At 41.7% G+C, this 17,552-nt stretch overlaps 1 long non-coding RNA gene and 1 pseudogene across 1 annotated transcript; one reads left to right on the top strand and one right to left on the bottom strand.

The window, feature by feature from the left end:
• Window positions 1-1,850: 1,850 nt before the first annotated feature.
• On the top strand, window positions 1,851-2,855 carry LOC119253234 (methionine adenosyltransferase 2 subunit beta-like; annotated as a pseudogene).
• A 7,626-nt stretch (window positions 2,856-10,481) lies between these two features.
• LOC129145882 (uncharacterized) lies at window positions 10,482-14,920 on the bottom strand. The gene is made up of 3 exons (XR_008552013.1): window positions 14,093-14,920; window positions 13,321-13,458; window positions 10,482-12,863 (listed from the first exon to the last, which is right to left on the bottom strand). It is a non-coding gene; the product is annotated as an uncharacterized LOC129145882 (long non-coding RNA).
• Window positions 14,921-17,552: the final 2,632 nt, after the last annotated feature.

The following is a 17,552-nucleotide window of genomic DNA, read 5'->3' as shown; positions in this document are numbered from 1 at the left end:
TTAAAGCTCAACTTTGTAATCATCTCTGAGAGAGTCTTCCTTGGTCCCCAGTCACAATTCAGTGCTCCCCAGTAAAATTCCAACCCAGTGATCCATTGCAATTTTAATTGAATTACATCAAGAAAATTGTAAATTTTTTGAGATAATTGTACATTATATTTGCTATGGTCTGAAATTTAATGTCTTCCCAAAATTCCAATGTTGAAATCCATATCCCCAATGTGATAATATTAGAAGGTGAGACTTTGGGAGGTGACTAGAAGACAGTCTTCTATGAACCAATAAACAGGCCCTCACCAGATACTGAAACTATGAGCATCCTGATCATGGACGTCTAGCCTACAGTATGATGAGATTAAATGCTTATTTAATTTAGGGGGGTAAGGGAAAATGGCAGCAGAGTGAAGACACCAGTCATGTCCTCCACATATTCACAGGTAACAGTAGAACAGGTCAAACAGGTAGTCTGCCCAAACAGGCAAGGTGAGCCCTGGCAGCCCAGTGGGCCCTTCAAATAGCAGATTGGAAATAGCGAGGCCCTATACCATAACCCTCAGCAGACCTCAGAGAGTTCCCAGCCCTAGGACGGAACCTGAAAGTAGGTCACCACAGTATTCCCCTGCAGAATACTGTGCAGACCTGGGTGAGCTCCAGGATAGGTCCTCAAAGCAGCCCAAGTGGCAGTAGCACTCAACAGACCTCAGTAAGCCCCAGAATGAGGCCTGGAAGCAGACCTGCCATAGTAGGCCTTCACACATCTCAGTGAATTCTGGAACAGTTTGTAGAAGGGATAGGTCCCCCTCAGAACTCAGCCAGCCTTGCAAGGGTCCTGGGAGCAGCCTTCATCAAAGCTCATCAATAGACCTCATCAAACCCCAGGGCAGGACCAGGAAGCAAGCTGACCACAGTAGGCAATTGTGGATCCTAGTAAGACCCAAAGAGGGTTCTGGAAGCAATCCAGGCTCAGTGGGTTCTGGAAAGCAGTGGAGCAGACCCTGTCGAGGGGAGCAGATACAGTAGGCTCTGGCAGAGGCAATTACAGAGCCTGGTCCCCATGGGTTGTGGCTCTTGAAACAGTGAATCAGAGGGATGCTGTTCTGACAGATAGTCTCTCAGGTAGGAATAATATTGATTATCCCTTGGTTAGTGAGACCAGTTCAGACTTTAACAGGGCTGATGCTAAGGAGATTCATGCTATGTTGAAGAAGAGACAGATGGAGAGAGAACCTTGGGTATTATGGTCTGGAGTAGAAGACACTGCTGTTAGGGCTGACAGCTCAGCCAGAGCAACAAAAAGGAGGTACCAGAGCATAGAGACACACATCCTTTAAAGAAGGTAAAGTCTTGTGGAAGAGATGAGTTACCCCACACAGACTTGGCCACCAATAAAGATAACAGAAAAGCAAACATTCTGATTCGCATTCCCTTTCCATTCCCTGGGACTGGCACTTTGTAAGGCACAGGGACTCTGATGCACTCATCTAAAACCCTAGAAATGAGCCTTGGTTTTTCACAGGCCTTCAGCTTGCTATTGGGATTCCATCTCAGCAGAACTGGAACTGAGTTTGGAGCTGATACAGAGGTGAAAAACTTTCCCCTAAAGGGAAAAGCACAAAAGACTATGGTGATGGTTCAAGGGTGATATGGTGGCAGGAGAACTATGGGTTACTGCAATATGGCAGGTTACAGCAATGTGGCAAACTGCACAAGATTCTGGGATTGGAATCAAAGTGCTAATTTAAATAAAAGGTCGACAGAAGCTGTGCTCACGTTTTTTGCATGCCAGCACTCTCCCCAGGCAGAACAAAGACCTGGCTGGAGCAGGCAGAAGCTGAGACCCATTCCACAAATCTGTTTTCCCCAGGGAATTTTGGAACCATGCCTGAAATGCCAGAGGACATGGAACAGGAGGAAGCGAACATCCCCAGTAGGCGGGTTCTGATTACTGGTGCCGCCGAGCTGCTTGGAAGAGCTGTATACAAAGAGTTTCAGCAGAATAATTGGCATGATGTTGGCTGTGATTTTAGAAGAGTGAGACCAAAATTTGAACAGGCGAATTTGTTGGATGCTGCTTCAGTTCATCACATCATTCATGATTTTCAGCCTGTCATTGTGCAGCAGAGAGAAGGCCAGATGTTATAGAAAATCAGCCAGATGCTGCTTCTCAACTTAATGTGGATGCTTCTGGAAATTTAGCAAAGGAAGCAGCTGCAATTGGAGCATTTCTAATCTATATTAGCTCAGATTATGTATTTGATGGAAAAAAATCCACCTTACAGAGAGGAAGACGTACCATGCCCACTAAATCTGTACGGTAAAACAAAATTACGAGAAAAGGCTGTTTGACAGAACAATTTAGGAGCTGCTATTTTGAGGATTCCAATTCTATATGGAGAAGTTGAAAAGCTTGAAGAAAGTGCTGTGATTGTTATGTTTGATAAAGTGCAGTTTAGCAACAAGTCCGCAAACATAGACCACTGGCAGCAGAGGTTCCCCCACACATGTCAAAGATGTAGCAACAGTGTGTTCCCAATTAGTGGAGAAGAGAATGCTGGATCCATCAATTAAGGGAACCTTTCACTGGTCTGGCAATGAACAGATGACCAAGTATGAAATGGCTTGTGCAGTTACAGATGCCTTCAACCTCCCCAGCAGTCACTTAAGACCTATAACTGACAGTCCTGTCTTGGGAGCACAGTGTCCAAGGATTGCTCAGCTTGATTGCTCCACGTTAGAGACCTTGGGCATCGTCCCGTGGACTCCATTTCAAATTGGAATCAAAGCATCACTCTGGCCTTTTCTTTCCTTTCTGGCCTTTCATTGACAAGAGATTGAGACAAATGGTTTTTCATTAGTCCATGTGTGGCTTTTGTTTGTTTGTTTGTTTTTTAATGAAATGTATAGTATGTGGCACTTTTTAAAGAAAAAAGGAAATAGTTTTGTACGAGTGCTCTTTAATTGTGACTCATGGCCTCTCAGGTAAATGATGCTCTTGCACTAGTGAAATTTTTGTCTAAAGAAACTTAGGGCAATAATGCCTTGTTTGAAGTAATGATTTCGGTTTATCATTTGTTTGTTTTGGCTTAACATACTTTTTGAGTGTAGTAAATTATGATTCTTAAATGTTTGAGAGCCAGGACAAAGCTGATCTGCTGTAGACTTTTTTTTTGGATGAAATGCATAATTCATTCCAACAACCTCTACCTTTGCTGGACTTCACAACTGTTGAATCTTTTATGTTTTAAAGTGCATTGAATAGGATGAAAATAATTGTGTTCATTATCTGCTTTGCTTGAGCTCAAATCAAAATGTTTGAGGAAAGAAACTTTATTTTTCCAGCATCAGTTCAGTTTTTATGCTTGAGATTGTTCAATGCGTTATGTATATTGGAACTCCTCCAGCTTCATGCCTCCCAATTTTGTAGCAATGTATGGTGAGCCATGGAGAGAGGAGGGGTATGTGTGTTGTGTGTACGTATTTTTTTTAATATATATAAAACTGTGGGCCTACCCGGTGGCGCAGTGGTTGAGTGCTGGGTTGCGAAGCTGCCCACAGCCTCTGCAGCACCGGGTTTGATCCCTGGCTGCCCAGTGAGAGTCCCACATGGCGCGCAGACCTCTCCTGCCTCCTGCTGCTCCCCTCAGCAGTGTGCTTCAGTCAGTCTGCCTGCTCTGCTCTCTGCTCTAACTCTGGTGAATTCTCTCACCCTCCCGTGCTTCTGATTGTACCCAGTGGTTGTATAAATAAATAAATAAATCTTTGAAAAATATATATATATATAAAACTGTCATTTCCACTGCATGTCACTAAGTGCTATTTCATCTATGTAAGTCTTTGGACCATTCATGAATAATAAAAAATATGTACTGCTGGCATGGGAAAAAAAAAAACACCAATGAGAGTTACAAGGGGTGTCACAAATATGACATAGTCCCACTCTTACTTATCTACATCAACATTTGAATCCCGCCAAATCCCTCATCACCCTGTACACTCAGTTACTACAAAAGCAGATCTGAATATATATAGAAGACAGCAAGAGCCATAAGTAAATAAATAAATCCAAAGATACTAAAAACAATAATAAGGTGGGGAGACTTTAACTAGGACAGAAAAAAATATAACACATGGAAATATGGGATTACAAGAGAAAAATGACATCACAAGGCTGAGAACAACTCTCCAGAATACAAACTCAAAAAGATGGAAGATTATATCTCCCTATAGATAAAGATCTCTGAACTGCTATCATAAGGAAGCTCAAAGAGATAGAAGAAAACGTAGAAAGGCAAGTCAAAGAAATACAACGGAACTCAGTAAAGCTAATCAAAGAGATACAACAAAATTCAAAAACAAAAAACAAATTAATTAACTCAGACATAAAATCAATGAACAGAAGGTACACTGATGTCATAAATAAGAAAATGACAGACATTCAGTAGGCAAAGAACTCCAAAAATGAAATCAATAACTCTAGAGAGAGCCTTGGAAGTAAAACAGATCAAATGTAGAACTGAATCAGTGACCTTGAAGATATTAAAGCACTAAGGTCCCAGCAGGAAGATGAAAAAGAGAATGGAGCTGTAACAACAACAACAAAAAAAAAAAAAAAAGAAAAGAAAAAATATCTGACTACATTAAGAAAGCCAACATAAGAATAATCAGTATCCCAGAGTGTGAAGAGAGACAGAGGGGAACAGAGAGCCTATTCAAACAAATAATAAAGAATCTGCGATAGGAATTTAAATTACCAGCCCCAAAATCTAAAAGAATACCTAGTTACCTAAGTGCAATGAGACCTATAATACCAAGACACATAGTACTGAAACTAGCAAGAGTACTGAAACTTTCACAGCAAAGAAAGAATATCAAAGACAATTCAGAGGGTTAAAAATATATAAGGGTAATACAGGCAAGGAGAGAATGGAATGATGTATTCAAAATATGCAAAGATAAAATATCCTGTCTTTCCAAAAGACAAAACTTCCTTTCAGATATGAGGAAGGTAAATGCAGACAACAAAACTGGAAAGAGTTTTTAGACAATAGACTTTCCCCCTGAGAAATGCTGAAAGGAGTACTCCTATCTAAGTCAAAGTAAGGAAAGTAAAAATAAATAAATAAATAAATAAATAAATAAATAGGTGGGACCAGAAAACTAAAGACAAAACGGCAATAGCAAATACTCATATAACAATAATTACTCTACATGTAAATGGACTATACCCACCAATCAAAAGACACAATGGGTGGATGGATCTGAAGACCAAACCCAACTTTCTGCTGTCTCCATGAGACCCATGGAGCTCCAAAGACAAATATAGATTCAAAGTAAATGGCTGGAACATAATTCTATGATCAAATGGGAACACCCCCCCCAAAAAAAAAGCAGAGACAGACATGCCTATAGCAGACATATCTAAAATAAAATAAACTTCCAGTTTAAAAAAGGTAACAAAAGATAATTGATCCCTAATGACTAAGGGATCAATATATCAGGAAGATATAGCACCCATCAATATATATGCATCAAATGAAGGAGCACTAAAATTTACAAGAAAACTGTAGCAAATATAAAAACAGACATTGGCAACAACACAACAGTGGTAGGGGACTTAAACATCCCACTATCAATGGACTTATCAACCGGACAGAAAATCCACCAGGAAGCTATAGCCTTAAATGAAGAATTAGATCAGATAGGCCTACTAGACATTTATATAGGATACCACAACCCTCCAAAAATTGACTACATATTCTTCTCAAGTGTACATGGGACATTTTTCACCATAGATCATATGTTGGGTCATAAAACATGTGTCTATAAATTCATGAAGGTTGAAATCATATCAGGAATCTTCCCTGATCAAAATGGTTTTAAACTAGATATCAATACAAAGAGAAAGCAGTAACAAACTCTAATATGTGGAGATTGAGCAGCACAGTACTGAATTACTATTAGGTTAATGAGAAACTCAAAGAAGAAATTGAAAAACACCCAGAGACAAATGAAAACAAATCTCCCAAAATGATATGCAGCAACAACAGTACTAAAAGGAAAGTATATAGCAATACAGGCAAACATCAAGAAACAAAAAATAGCTCAAATAAATAATTTTACAGAACACAACAAGAAACTAGAAAAAAGGAATAAATGAAGCCAAAGGCCAGTAGAATGAAAAAAATAATAAAAATTACACTAGAAATAAATGAAATGGAAGTCCAAAAGATAGTTAAAAAAATCAATGAAATCATTTAAGCTGGTTATTTGATAAATTAAAACAAAAATTAGATAAAATAGTCAAGCCTCTAGCTAGACTCACTAGGAAAATAAATGAGGTAGGGAATAACTCTAATACACAGAATCAAAAAAAAAAAAAAAAACAGAGGAGAAGTTACTACAGACATTTCAGAAATACACAGACTCATAATAGACTACAAATAACAAGTTGAAAAATCTGGAAAAAATGCACAAATTCTTAGAAATTTACAACATTCCAAGACTGAAACAGGAACAGAAAACCTGGGCAACAAAGAATTTGAAACAGTATTTAAGCCTCCAAAAAACAAAAGTCCAGGTCCAGGAGGTTTGTCTATGGGATCTACAAAACCTTCAAAGGGGAACTAACACCTACCCTTCTCAAACCCATCTAAAATCTTGAGAAGGGAATGCTCTCACATTTTATGAGGTCAACAAAACTCTGATCCCAAAATCAGATGCAAACATCACACAAAAAAGAAAACTACAGACCAATAAAACTGATGAACACTGATGCAACTAAATCTTAGCAAACCATTATTAAAAAATACATTTAAAGAGTCATTATGACCATGTGGAATTTATTCCAGGGATACAAGGGTGTTTCAGCATATACATCTCCATCATTATAATTCACCATATCAACAAAAGGAAAGACAAAAATGATCTGACCATATCAACAGATACACAGAAGTTATGGACAAGATTCAGCATTCATTTATGATTACAAACTCTCAGTAATGGTGCGCAGACCTCTCCTGCCACGCCCGCTGCTCCCCTCAGCAGTGTATTTTGTCAGTCTGCCTATTCTGCTCCCCACTCTGGCTCTGGTGAATTCTCTCACCCTCCCGTGCTTCTGACTGTAGCCAGTGCTTGTATAAATAAATATTTTTAAAAGAAATAAATAAAAACTCTCAGTAATATGTGCACAAAAGGCCATGTATACTAAACCCAAAGCTAGCATACATGAGAAGTTGAAAGTTTTCCTTTATCATAGGGTATCTGGAAAGGATGTTCACTCTCACCACTGTTCTTCATTATAATATTGGAAAACCTATCTAGAAAAATTAGCAAGAGAAAGATATAAAAGGAATCCAAATCAGAAAAGAAGTAAAACTATTACTATTTGCAGATAGCATGGTAACATGCATTTTAAAAAAGACTCTAAAGATACCACTAAAAAATTATGAGATAATAAATCAATAAAGTGACAGAGTACAAAATCAATATAAAAATGTGTGTTGTATTTCTACATGCAAATAATGAAATAGAAGAGAAAGAAATAAAACAATCCATTCATAGTAACATTAAAAAGTATTATTTACCTAGGAATAACCCTAACAAAGGAGGTGAAACTCCTATTTAAAGAAAACTGTAACACAAAAGGAAATGGAAAGACGTTCTATGCTCATGGATTGGAAGAATTAGCATTGTTAAAATGACCACCTTACCCAAAGCATAATATAGATTCAATACAAAGTTTCAATGAAATTCCTCAAAGAAACACAGAAAACATTAGTTAAATTTGTACGGAAACAAAATAAGCCCTGAGTAATCAAAGCAAAATTACATAAATGAAGAATGGAGACACGATGTTCAAAGATTTCAATGCTCACAGATTCAGAGAGTAATGAAAATGGTATGGTATTGGAATAAAGTAGACACACAGACCACTACTAATAGAGTGCCCCAAACTAAACACACATTTATTTATTTATTTATTTATTTATTTATTTATTTATTTATTTATTTTCAAAGATGTATTTATTTATGCATACAAGAACTGGGGTACAGGCCAGAGGTGTGGCGGGTGAGAGGACTCACCAGAGACAGAGTGGGGAACAGGCAGAAAGGCTGGGTATCGAACTCGTGCTGCAGAGGCTGCAGATAGTTTCATAGATTGCGTCTTAACCCCTTGTGCCACCAGGGAGGCCCTAAACACACATTTATATGGATATTTTATCACAAACGAGTCAAAAGTATAACATAGAAAGGAAAGTCTCTTCAACTATTAGTACTGGGAAAACTGGACAACTATATGCAGAAAAATGAAACAAGACTGCTCTCTCACACTGTACACAAAAATCAACTGGAAATGCATTAAATATTTGATATAAGACTGCAAATTATAAAATACATGGAAGAAAACATAGGCAAAACACTCCATGACACATTTGCTTTGGTGATGTATTTGGGGACTGGACTGCAACGGCAAGAAGAATAAAAGCAAAATTAAATGAGACTATGGTAAGCTTAAAGCTTCTACACAGGAAAATAAACTACTATTAAAATAAAAATACACATACTGAATGGGAGAAAGTTTTTTTTTTAAGTTTATTTTTTATCTATACAATAGCTGAGGTACAGGCCAGAGGCGTGGGAGGGTAAGAGGATTCACCAGAGACAGAGTGGAGAGCAGAACAGGCAGACAGAAAGCACTGCTGAGGGGAGAAAATATTTACACATCATACATCTGTCAAGGGGCTTATATCCAAGATCTACAAAGAACTCAGACAACTCAACAGAAAGAAAACAAAGAGCCCAATCAAAAAAATGGGTAGAATAGCTATATATACACATTTCTCCAAGTGTATTCATGGCCAACAGGCACATGAAAAAAATGTTAAACATCACTTATCACCCAGGAAATGAAAATTAAAACCACAACAAGAGCCTCCCCTGGTGGCTCAGGGGATTGATCGCAGTTCTGTGAAGCTGTCCGCAGCCTCTGCAGTGCCGGTTTGATCCCAGCTGACCTGGTAAGGGTCCCACATGGTGCAGCAGACCTCTCCTGTCCCGCCTGCTACTCCCCTCAGCAGTGTATTTCATCAGTCTGCCTGTTCTGTTCCCCGCTCTGTCTCTGGTGAATCCTCTCACCCTCCTGCGCATCTGGCCTGTACCCCGATTGTTGTATAAATAAATACATAAATCTTTAAAAATATATATATACCAGCTCACATCATATCAAAAACAAAAGCAGAATCAGAAACAACAAACGTTGATGAGAATGTGGAGAAAAGGGAACCCCTCCCCCTCCGATACTCTCACTATCAACGTAGACAGGTCTAACCCCTGTGGAAATCAGTATGGAGTTTCCTCAAAATATTAAAAGCGTTTATAGGGCCTCCCCTGGTGGCACAGTGGTTGAGAGCTGGGCTGTGAAGCTGCCTGCAGCTTCTGCAGTGCGGGCTCGATCCCCGGCCGCAGGGCGAGGCTCCCACATGGCGCGCAGACCTCTCCTGCCGCCCGCTGCCCCCCTCAGCAGTGTACTTCGATCCCTCTGCCTGTTCTACTCCCTGCTTTCGCTCTGGTGAATTCTCTCACCCTCCCACTCTTCTGACTATACCCAGTGCTTGCATAAATAAATAAATAAATCTTTTTAAAAAATAAAAATAAAAAATAAATAAATAAAAGCGTTTATATAAGATCCCCAAAATCCCACTCCTAGGAATTTACCCAAAGAATGCAAAAATACTAATTTGAAGGGATATAGGCACTCCCATGTTCATTTCAGCACTATTTACAGTAGCCAAGTTATGGAAACTACATAATTTGACAGACAGATGAATGGATAAAGATTTGAGGGGCCTTCCTGGTGGCGCAAGGGGTTAACTTTAAGCATTATCAAACTATCAGCGACTTATGCAGCACCAAGTTTGATCCCTGGTCAGGGAGCTAACCCACATGGCACAGCAGACCTCTCCTGTCTCACCCTGTTTCCCTCAGCAGTGTATTTCAGTCAATTCACCCGTTCTGCTCCCCACTCTGTCTCTGGTGAAGCTTCTCATCCCCCACCTCTGGCCTGTACCCCAGCTCTTGTATGCATAACTGAGTAAAAATAAATATTTAAAAAAATAAAAATTTGATATACACAATGGACTGCTACCAACTATAAAAAAAATTGAAATATTGTCATTCATGATAAGTGATTTAAGTGAAGTCTGAAGAAGAAAGATAAAATCTGGATGATTTCACTCACATGGAATATAGCGGAAAAGAAAAGCAAAGGAACAGACAAAACTAAATCAAAACAAACCCTAGAAATATGGCTGTGGTATTAAGACTTCTAGAGGTGGAGGGAAAGTGAGGAGATAGGGAGGAGGATGAGAACATCACCATGCATAGTCTAGGAATCTGCACATACATACATAGTTTGAACTGAGATCTTGTAGGGGCAGGATGGCCACTGTGCATGCTTTCTGTGATCCGGCTGATAGGTAAAGGAGAGTCCTGGAGCCCTTGGTGGCTTTCTCAGGCTTTTATTGAGCTTTACATGTAGTGTGGCAAACAGGCACACGGCGGGCAAGGGTGCCGGGGGGCCAGGAGACGGGCAGGCCTCCAAGCCCACAGCAAGTCTTCACTCTGGGCTTCTCTGGCTTTTTTCTCCCCTTCTCTCTCCTGCCTCTCCTCCTGCTTCTGCTTCTCCTAGTGACTATCTCCAATACTCCTCCCAGTGCCCACAAAAGTAAACAACACAACAATGTAACAACTGCAGGTGCCCTATCAGGCAGGGCAATCCTAATGGTGGGAGGGCAGAAAAGCCTGATAACCATTTACCCTACACACCTGTGTTCTCTGATTTACCTTCCCAGTCCAGGAGGTAGCTGAATGAATGATGGATGCGGTTTCTGTCAGAGACTGAGCCATCTCAGAGGCAATGAAGTGCTCCAAATCCCCATCCCAGTGGAGGGGGGCTGTCAGGGAGATGGGGCTCCATGGAGCTCCCAGAAGTAGTCAATGGTTGGCATGAAAGCTGTTCACTGATAATTAACTTTGTTTAATTTACTATAAAGAAGCCAGTTAGAGATGAGGTGTTGTGTCCCGACCCGCGGGATTTGGAGGCACGAAAAGAGAAGGGCTGAGGATTGAAATGAGGGGCTTGACAACTTGACGCTAGCGTTTGCTTCTTTATTTTTCCTTTATCCTTTTCCTACTTTTACATGTTTTCCTTTTCCCTGTCTTTCTTACTTCCCTGGCCTTCTCTCTGCTCCTCTCGCAGTACCCCTCGCCATATCTCCTTCTCACAGTCTCCTCGCAGTCTCTCTCTCTCTCTCGTGGTTCCCTTCTTATACCCTGGTCGCTCCTCCCATCGTACCTCTCAGTCTCGCGTGATTTACAGGAGAACACAGGGGTTTCTCCGAAGGCGAAACAGTAGATCGAAACCTAATTCATCGAGCACATGTGCAACACGGCGCATGCTGCAGGTGGCTCCGAACATCTCCCCCTTTTTTCTTTTAAATGAGACACCTGGCCTGTCTTAAGTTGGCGCATCCCATATCCAGCCTTACCCGTCATCGCTAATCCGGCACACTTGGTCCGGACCGCTGTCTTAGGTTGGTCTGGACGGGCTACGCTCTTACCCATCTTTGGCTTTCAGGTTCTCTAGGGCTAAGTTGACCCATCCGGATGCCACTGGGGAGTCCTGGTCAAGTACCATGGCGCCAAGTACTTGCCTGACCGCCATAGCACAATAGCTCTTTGTTTTGCCTCCGTAGCCGACGGAGAAACCATACACTGAAGGCACAAACAGCCAAGAGCTAGGGCTACCACCCTGCCCCAAGCTTGCAACTCTGGGAGGAGTCCTTTAAGCCAGGCAATGAGACCCTCACCCGTAACAGGGGTAACACAAATAAAACTGTACAGAGGGTTACAAGGTATGTGAGCAATTAACAAAAGTGTGTCTATCCCTTTTTACATTAGAGGTGTCCGCTGACCAAGCACAAAAGTCCATTCTGCAAATGTCCATTCATATATTACTGTGTTGACAACGCAGAAGCAACACTGGCAGCTAAATTGTCCATAGTGTCCGTATTTACAGCAGCTTGAGTGACAGCAACGGCGGCAGTAGCCGCAGCCACCGCTATTGAAATGGCAACAATAGCTGCAGTGATGCTAAAATCACGTCTCCTCCTAGGTAGAACAGGGGAAAGGTGTGCAGAAACATCCACGGGCATGACTAAAATAGAAGGTAGACGAATGATCACCGCCCTCTCCACACTCCGGGCCCAGCAGGCAGAGAGGGCGCAGGTCTCCGCTGAACAGTTCAACACAGTGGCATTTCCTGCATTATTGGGGAGGACAAAAAAGAAAGGAGGGGACAGACAGACAGCAGTAGACATACTCTATAATCTATTATTCTGAATACTAACAGATTATTCAATGGTAGAACTAATGTTTGCAGAATAAATGCCATTAAATAATTTCACCTCACCCTGGCCCAACAGGGCACTATCCAATGGCTTGGAAGCTAGACCAATATTAAGATTAATGGCAAATACTTGCGGAAAAGTGGAATCATGACGATCAATGAGGAGCAAAAAAGGCAGCTGATGCACAATTGCCCATCGTACTAACATCTGGGACGCTTGTGTCATCAAGGTTAGCAGGGTCAGGTATATTGACAAACCGAACCAATCGAGCAGGAACCCATCGGGGTGCTTCTGCATCCTGTGGGAAAAGACAAATGCTGCCTGGCAGCTGTATTAATACTGGCGCGGGTGGTTGCCACTCATTATTGACCTGATCCTTCCATCTCGCTTGCAGCATCGTGACCTGCCAAGGGTCTGGCGACCAGTGCCGATCAGCAGCTGACCGCCCCTGGGTACCTAGAGTCAAAAAATCAAGGGTAAAGAGAGCTGTAGTCAAATGGTCCCTGGGGGAGTGTTCTCCCCCTGTTTGTTTTAAAAGCATAGTTTTCAGAGAACCATGGGCACGTTCAACTATACCCTGCCCCTGCGGGTTGTATGGAATTCCCGTTTTGTGCACAATGCGATGGACCGCACAAAAGGAGGCAAAAGCCTTACTGGTATAACCAGGACCGTTATCTGTCTTAATGACACGTGGGCGGCCCATTACCACAAACGCTTGTAGCAAATGTGAGCGGACATCAGAAGTCTTTTCACCGCAATGTGGGGAGGCAAAAAGAAAACCAGAGAATGTGTCAATGGAGACATGGACCAGGCTCTGTCGTCCAAAAGAGGGTACATGAGTCACATCGGTTTACCAAATATGGTTAGGGAGGATGCCCCGGGGGTTAACTTCTGGGGGAGTCATCAGTGTTACCTAGTATTCTGCCAGCTGCAGTCATCAATCTTGCTAGGAACTCCGCATAAGGTTCTGTTGACCCTTGAATGACCTTTGTTAATTGAATGTCGGCTCCTCCTCTATCTCCTATTGCCTTCCAGGCTGACCATCCAGCTGCTGCAAATTGGGCAAATACAGCCGGATCGTAATCCTTTTGTTGGTCATTACTATCATATTGCCCTTCTCCTGCTAACATATCCTTGTTTCTAACTGGAAATCCAGCATCAGCATTGAGTTTAGCTGTATAGGTGCAGTTCTCTAAAAATATACCTTTCCATACCAAATAATCCCCTGGGGAAGTCACCGCTCTGACTAGCGCCTTCCAATCATTAGGAGTCGGATTCATGCCGATCCAGCTATCCAATAATGTATGCGTAAAAGCGCTCTGGAGGCCATACTGAGTAACTGCCTCCTTCAAAGCCTTCAAATCTTTAAAAGATGTGGAGACATGTACTCTAGTACGCACCCCCTGAGGATCTGTCCCTTCCACGACCGGATAAGCATAATTAGGGGCCTGGGAAGCCAGAACTCTTTCCATCATAGAGCACAGTCTTTCCATTAACGGAAGATCAACCCTGTCGAGTGTTCTAGGAGGTGGCTCCCCACATGTTTTCCATCTCCTTTTACGCTTCCCTGACTTATAACAACCGAGGCCTTTCTCATCCTGTTCCTCCTCTCCTCCCTACTCATCAGTAGAATCATCTGGAGAAGGGGCTATTGTTATTTTTTGAGAAGAGGAAGGGGGACTTACCGATGTAGAACTCTTAATGCAACTTCTATCTTCTTCCTCCGTTGTCTCGCTGTCCTGACGGCCTCAGTGGCTGAGTGGCAGCAGTGCCACCAGCATTAAGAGCATCTCCCACCACTCTCCAGACTGTCAAAGTAGTGCCAGGAAGAGATTCAAGGCCATATAATTGCTGATGCAAGACAATATCTCCTTTCACCTTATTCCAATTGTCACTATCGACCTGATCCTGCTTCAGAAACCATTTACTAGTGATACTAAGGGTCTCTACAAATCCTTTAAGAATTTTCTACTGAGAGGAACCCCAAACTCTTTTAGGAGAGCTTCCAGGGAAATAACTAACTGTCCCTTGGACATTGAATTGCCCATGATCCCAGCTACCTTTCCTTACTTTACTTGCCAGCTCACCACAGCTGGTCCTTCAGCGGTTCCTTCGTTCTTTTTCGTGCCCCACGCTGGGCGCCACCTGTCCCGACCCACGGGATTCGGAGGCACGAAAAGAGAAGGGCTGAGGATTGAAATGAGGGGCTTGAGACGACTTGACGCTAGCGTTTGCTTCTTTATTTTTCCTTTATCCTTTTCCTACTTTTACATGTTTTCCTTTTCCCTGTCTTTCTTACTTCCCTGGCCTTCTCTCTGCTCCTCTCGCAGTACCCCTCGCCATATCTCCTTCTCACAGTCTCCCCGCAGTCCTCTTCTCTCTCGCTCGTGGTTCCCTTCTTATACCCTGGTCGCTCCTCCCATCGTACCTCTCAGTCTCGCGTGATTTACAGGAGAACGCAGGGGTTTCTCCGAAGGCGAAACAGTAGATCGAAACCTAATTCATCGAGCACATGTGCAACACGGCGAATGCTCCAGGCGGCTCCGGACAGTGTTGGAATAGTTTCTTGGAGGATGATGCTCAGTCATTCTCAGATTAGCTGGCTGTAGGGTAATTTAAAATGTCAGGCTTTTCTGCCCTCCCGCCATCAGGATAGATGATGGATCCTTGCGGTCCTGAGTGCATGCCTGATGGTGGGCACCTGGAATAGGGTGTGGGCATAGGTAGATGGGATTCACCTGGGCTAAGACTGGGCTTTTAAGGGCGGCGTCACGGGACAACAATTGAAGCCGAAGCAGAAGCTGAGAGAGAAGCAAGAGCAGCAGAAGCCGAGAGAAGGCCAGAGAGCCCAGAGTGAAGACCTGCTAGGGGCTGGGAGGCCTGCCAGCCTACCGGCCCCCCAGCGCCCCTGACTGCCTTGTACCTTGTAATCCCAATAAAAACCTGCAAAACCACTAAGGGATCCAGGACTCCTCCTTACCCGGTCTGCTGGATCAGAAAACCTGCACTGTGGTCATTCCTGCCCTTACACTGGCAGATCTAATAAAAGTGCATATTAAAAATTCAATCCTTGTCCTTTGTTGTTTTGGGCTTTGTTGTCATATGGCAGGCCAAGAACCCAAAATTTCCCAGCAACAAAAGGGTGGGAGCCAAAGGATGAGGGGGTCCAGTGGCCTAGGGAAAAGGACTATGGGTGCTTTAATGGTGAGGGTGATGTGGTGACTTAAATCTGAGGAGTTGTGAACCTATTCCCTAAATTGCATACAGTCTTAAATCAACATTACTTCAACAAAGAAAAAAAAAATTTAAGGAAAAAAGTCTGTTCATAAATCACCAAGTCTGATATTTTTGTTACTCTGACCTGAATGGATTAAGGCAAAGTTGAAATGAATACAGAGGAATTTCCTGCAGCCTTTATTCTTTAAAGAAGCTTCAGAAACTATCACTATTACAGAGGATATGTATACTGTAAATTGTTTTCAGGCTTTTCTGCTTTCCCACCATTAGGATTTCCCTGCCTGATGGGGTACCTGTAGTTGTTACATTGTTGCAAGCTATCTTATTTACTTCTGTGGGCCATGGGAGGAGCATTGAGAAGCAGCAGCAGGAGACGAGGCAGGGGAGAGAAGGGGAGAGCGAGATGCCCAGAGTGAAGACTTGCATGGGGCTTGGAGACCTTTTGTCCTCCTGGCCCCCTGGCACCCCTGCCTGCTGTGTATACTGTTTGCCACACTACATTTAAAGCTCAATGAAAGCCTGTTAAACCCACGGAGGTCTCAGGACTCTCCTTTACCCCGTCTGCCGAATCATAGATATCCTGCACTGTGACTTTCTTACCTCTACAATATGTTACATATAGAAGATGCTAGAGACTCCATCAAAAGTTATTAGAAACAATAAATGAATACAACAAAGTGGCAGGTAAAAATCAACATACAAAAATATGTAGAAACTTTGAAATTTATATGGAAACACAAGAGAACTTGAATTGCAAAAACAGCCTTCCATATAGTGGGAAAAAAAAAAAAAAACCTGAGGAAAGAGGACAGATATGAATGCATCACATTACCTGATATAAATAAATCAGCAGTATTAAACACTTTGCAATACTGTCACAAAATGGTACATGGGTCAATGGAATGGAGTCAAAAGCCCAGAAATAAAACTACATACATACCAGCACACAATCTATGATAAAGCAACTATGACCATAAAATGGAGAAAAGACAATTTCTTTAATAAACGGAAAATAAAAAAATGGAAAAACACTAATAAGAGAAGGAAGTGAGATTTCTCACTAAATCATATGCAAATTCCAAATGGATTAAAGATTTAGATTAAAGGCCTGAATTAATAAAATACACAGAAAAAAACTGGTGATATGTTCCATGATATCAACAATAAAGACATTTTTGGTGACTCTACTTCTATGGCAAGGGAATTAAAAACAAAAATAATTGGGATTTTTTTTACACGATGTCTTATTTGCTTCCCCTGTATTCCTGCTATAAGTGAAACCATCTGATATTTTTCTTTTCCCTTCTGGCTTATTTCCCTCAGAATAATTCCTTCTAGTGCCATCCACGTTGCTGTGAATGGCATGAGTTTATCTTTTTTGATTGCTGAATAATACTCCACTGTGTATATATTCCACATCTACTTGATCCAGTCATCTATTTGGGGGCATTTGGGTGATACAAAACACAACAAAGCAAAAACAGACAATTATAAATCAGAGACATCCTGCAGGGGAAAAGGCGGGAGAGGGATCAGAGGGGGCAAGGGGGGAGCACAGGGGACTGAGGTGATGGTGCATGGGTACATTGGTGAAGGGAACTCTATGGGGACTATATCTGAGGGGGTGGGGGGAAGCAAATATTGTTTAAAAATGAACAATGATGTAAAAAATTAAAAAATGAATTTAAAAAATTCTAAAAAAATAAATAAAATATGGCTATATTAATAAAAATGGGATTACCTCATGTTGAAAAGCTTCTATACAGGGAAAAAATACAAAATACCCTACTGAATGAGAAAAAATATTTGTGCACTATATAACTAAAAAGAGATTAATATCTAAGACATATGAAAATACTAATACAATTTAACAAATATAAAAAGCAAGTAACCCAATAAATATATTGG

Source organism: Talpa occidentalis, unplaced genomic scaffold (assembly GCF_014898055.3).
Source record: "Talpa occidentalis isolate TD23 unplaced genomic scaffold, MPIMG_talOcc4v2.1 talOcc4.10, whole genome shotgun sequence".
Taxonomy (NCBI): Eukaryota; Metazoa; Chordata; class Mammalia; order Eulipotyphla; family Talpidae; genus Talpa; species Talpa occidentalis.
The sequence above is the reverse complement of the archived record's forward strand: the minus strand, read 5'-3'. Positions and strand labels throughout refer to the sequence as shown.